The 4,285-nt window shown below is 53.1% G+C and overlaps 1 long non-coding RNA gene across 1 annotated transcript; it reads right to left on the bottom strand.

Moving 5' to 3' along the window:
- Positions 1 to 700: 700 nt before the first annotated feature.
- On the bottom strand, positions 701 to 3,088 carry LOC131497452 (uncharacterized). The gene is made up of 2 exons (XR_009254978.1): positions 2,344 to 3,088; positions 701 to 2,214 (listed from the first exon to the last, which is right to left on the bottom strand). It is a non-coding gene; the product is annotated as an uncharacterized LOC131497452 (long non-coding RNA).
- Between the last annotated feature and the right edge of the window lie 1,197 nt (positions 3,089 to 4,285).

Below are 4,285 nucleotides of genomic sequence, written 5' to 3'. Positions count from 1 at the left end.
GGCTTGTGAGCACAATGAGTTGCAAAGGATGCTGTTTGACTCCTGAGACTCGACCAGTAAAGGCCGCGTGCCTTCCCCGGGGCGTGGTTGCCACCAGCTGCGCGTAGCCGTTGAAAACGTGACATGTGGCTAGCGTGGCTCGGCCCCTGAACTTCAAATTTTATTCAGTTGTAACTGAATTTCATCGAAATAGCCACAGGTGGCGCTGTCTCGCACGCGCGCTCTCTCCATTGGCCTGTGGAGCCCTGAACCGCTACGTAAGGGGTGCCATGTCGTGGAAACCAGGTAGAGAGACACAAAAAAAGTTAAATAGCCCGGGAGCCCCCGGCTACATGCAGTCACGAGTGAGCTTTCTGTTTGCAGCTCCAGCCACTGACGGACAGCAACCATACGAGAGATCCCAGGAAGAGCCCCCTAGATGGACCCAGTCAACCCCCAGGACTGTGAAAGACAATGCTAACTATGGTGGTTGTTCCAAGCGGCTGAGTTTCGGGGTGATTTGTTATGCAGCAATAGGTAACCGGAGAGGGGGTGAAAAACACAAAGAAAGGTCTGCTAGGCTGTCCCGTGACCCAGCAGTATCCACTGCCCCTTCCTTCAGCAGAATATGGCCCCCTGCCTGGTGCGATAAATAAAGTTTTATTGGAACAAGCGTTCATTTACGTTGGTCCGTGCCTGCTTTCTCATTAAGTGGGAGAGCTGAGTGGCTGTAACAGAGACCATGCAGCCCACGGCATAAAACGTTTGCCGTGTGGCCAACTTCTGGGGTAAGGGATTACATTTCTCTGCTTTTTGAAACCACGGGTATGCGGGTGACCTGTTCCAGCCAGCAGAATGTGAGCAGAATGACGGGGTCGCTTTTGTGTGCAACCCTGAGAACCAGCTCATACTTGGTGCCTTGTTTTCTTTCCCTTTGATGAAAACCCCAGTGGTCTGGGGACAGGCTGCTCCCTCAGCCTGGGTCCTAGAGCAAGGATAAAATCTGTGTTGGGTTCCCGTGGTTGCCCTAACAAAGTACCACAAATTTAAAGCGACAGAATTTATGTTCTCACAGTTCTGGAGACCAGAAGTCAGAAATCAGGGTGTCACAAGGCTGTGCCCCCTCTGAGGGCTCTAGGGAAGACCTCTTCCAGCTCCTGGCGTCCCCTGCCTCCAGTCTCTGCCTCCACCGTCTCCTGGGGCCCGGCTGTAGCCGATCTGTGACGGGCTTTCAGCACGAGCTAAAAACAAACCTTGTTCACAGCGAGCCACTGAGAGTGGAGGGTCGCACGGCCTTGCTGAGTCGTGCTGAACATAAAATGACATCAAGGACGGAGGCAGGCCGCACGCCTCCAAGCACAGGGGCACTGGGAGTGGCCAGTGACCCAGTGACTTAAACAGTGACACGCGACCAAAATGCACGGCGGAGGAATTGCCCCAGCTGTGGAAATAGTTGCTTTGCGTTATCTGAAAAGATTTTTCTTTTCTTGTCTTTTAAATGTTTATTTTTGAGAGTGAGAGACAGAGAGAGGGTGGAGGAGGGGCAGAGAGAGAGAGGGAGAGAGAGAATCCCACGCAGGCTCCGCACCGTCAGCACGGAGCCTGTCGCGGGGCTCGATCCCATGAACCGTGAGATCACGGCCTGAGCCGAAATCAAGAGTCGGATGCTTGACTGCCTGAGCCACTCAGGTGCCCCTGATCTGATTTTCTTCCATGCGTGTTCTTTTCTTTTCTTTTTTTTCAAGTGTCCATTACAATTTTAAGGAGCGAAAAGTGAGCGGCAGGTTGGGGCTCTGTGGGACAAAGCAGAGACCATTTGACGCGGCTTTGGGAAGAAACCTTGACCTTCCTCCCCCTGCCCCGCCCAAACCGAGACCCCACATCCTGACAGTTCCTGGTCTGCACCACAATCTGCTGCCAGCTTTGTCTTACCTTAGCTTGGGACCTGGCTGGAGACCAAGCCTGATGTACCAGGAAGACCGCAGATCTGCCTGAATTTACATATAGATTTCCCAGGGCAGGTAGGTGCCCAGCTTCTTCCTGATGAGGCAAGTTTGTTCTTGATTTTCTGATTACCCAGAGGTCACGTTGATTGTGCAGCTTTTTTGCAGAGCAGCTTTCTGGGTTTGGGGGTGGGGGGAGTGGCGCGGCCCTGGGTGGGAATTGAACGATGGGATTTGGTGATCTTTGGGGGGTGCTGGCCAGATGCGCTCGCTGGGGATTCCTCTTCACAACCTGTCAACAACATTTCTTGTAAGGAGCAGGGAAGAAAACGAACTTCCCATTCTTTCCCTTCCGTGTTCCAGAATCACCGCCTCGAAGACAAGCTTCTTCTACCCCACCTCCCCGGCAGCGGCTTCTTACCTCTTCCTTCTGGCTAATTCTGCGTCGCTCTTCTGAGGCCGGGCGGGTCAGCGTAATGAAGCTCACAGATTTGCTACCAGATGAATGGTAAACCATTAGCCGCCTGTTTAACAACCATATTTCTTGTCCTGATGAGGGCTCAAGATCTCTCCCATGAAATATTGCTTAAAGAGCCCCCATCCCGGACTTGAAGTACCGGGCAATTACTCAACAACGATTCCGGAGCTGCGGCAGCTTGGCGACAGCTGCCTCTTCTGTCTCCTCGGTTTGATTGGAGATCGGAAGCGGGCAGGCTTCCATTTTATGAGAGATTGATGCCTTCTCCCTAGTGCTTTGCCGGCTGTCTGTGAAGCTCTCCCTCCAGCGCCCTCTTTCTGGCCCAAATTCTAAAGCCGTGGGTCTCCGTGTGCTCCCTGGGGGCTGAGATGGTCTGCAGGCTGGATCTCTGCCGGAAGGAGGTGGCCCACCTGGCCAGACCGTGGTGCTGACCTAAGGTAATAACTGCCATCCTGACTCCCATGAGGTCATGCCAGAGTTGAAAAGAGATCACGCTGAGTCAGACACGGGCCGTCTGCTCTTTGGAGGGGTCTGTCAAATCACCCTACCTGGGTTGCCTACGCAAGTAGGCCCTTCTCAGACCCCGAACGGGGCCTCCCCAAATCCACCCCTATGGAGATCGCCCCCACGACCACTCAGCCCATGCCTTCCGTCATTACTTACCCTCCTCTCCCTCGCCGATCCTCGCCCCTCCCTCCGGCCTCCTCCATCTAAGGGCTCTTTGCAACCTGTGTCTATATCAAAACCAGGTGGAGGACAGGTGAGTGGAAGGAGAGAAGGGCTTCCTAGCCACACGGCAGACCGAGCGAATGGGGGCTTTTCTGTCCTCTCCTAGTGCACAGAGGAGCAAAACAAAATATACCACCACCAGCAAATGGTTTTCATAATGAGTATCCACACTCAGAAGAAAGAGAGGAAAGTCCTCAGGATGGGAAATCGAGGGGTAAAAGCTGGAGCAGGAAAGCAGAAGGCCAACATCCTGCCACTCTTCGGATGTGGGGATGGGGGCTGAGGTTCTAACACAGGGACCCGAGGTGACATCTAGAGTCACTCAAGGTGAGGTAGCTGGCATGAGCCCCAGCTTAAAGCCTGGAGTCTTCAAGAGGGTTCACTGCTGTCCTGAGGTGGTACAAAGACAGCTAGCAGAACCCCACCGCCTGGGCCAAGGATTTAGGGACTTGGATAGAAACGAACTCACCCGTCAGAAATCAAAACCCTGGGCCGGCACCCAAAACGGGAGCAAGGTGCGATGATGTTACACTGCCAGGCAGAGAAAGCCCAAGTCTCAAGAGCAACAGAAAAACTGTTCCCGAGCCATTTAAATGCCTGAGTCCTGGCAGAAGCAAATACGAAATTGCTCTACAGGGACAATATCGTGACCTAGAGCGCACCAGACTGCCGCGGGGCTGGGGCACACACTCTCATGTGAACCTGCAAGGGAAAAACTACAAAACATGCACGGAAGTAAACCACCACCAAGAAAGAGACGTTAGAAGTAACAAAAGAAGAATCAGCTCGCCCATAACTGAGATTCACAGAAAATCTTAACTTTAAAAAAACAAAACTGCCAGGTATTTGCCCAGCAGAAATGGGTTCCTTCGGAAAACAGTGGAGAACTGCATTACAGGAAACGCGGGTACTGCCAGAAGCACAAGCAAGTCTCCAAAACAAGGGGCGGAAGTTCTTTTATAGAGGAAAGGGGGCTGTTCTAAACAGAAAGTCCATTGGAGTCAACTGGGAGTATGGTGGTTTTTCATTGGCTGGGCTGGCGCGCGCGCGCACGCGCGCACACACACACACACACACACACACTCTCTCTTTCTCTCTCTCTCTCTCACTGGCTGGGCCTCTTACTCTCTCATTGGCTGAGCTGTGACTGTCTCTC

This window comes from Neofelis nebulosa, chromosome 16 (assembly GCF_028018385.1).
Source record: "Neofelis nebulosa isolate mNeoNeb1 chromosome 16, mNeoNeb1.pri, whole genome shotgun sequence".
NCBI classification, from domain to species: Eukaryota; Metazoa; Chordata; class Mammalia; order Carnivora; family Felidae; genus Neofelis; species Neofelis nebulosa.
The sequence above is the reverse complement of the archived record's forward strand: the minus strand, read 5'-3'. Positions and strand labels throughout refer to the sequence as shown.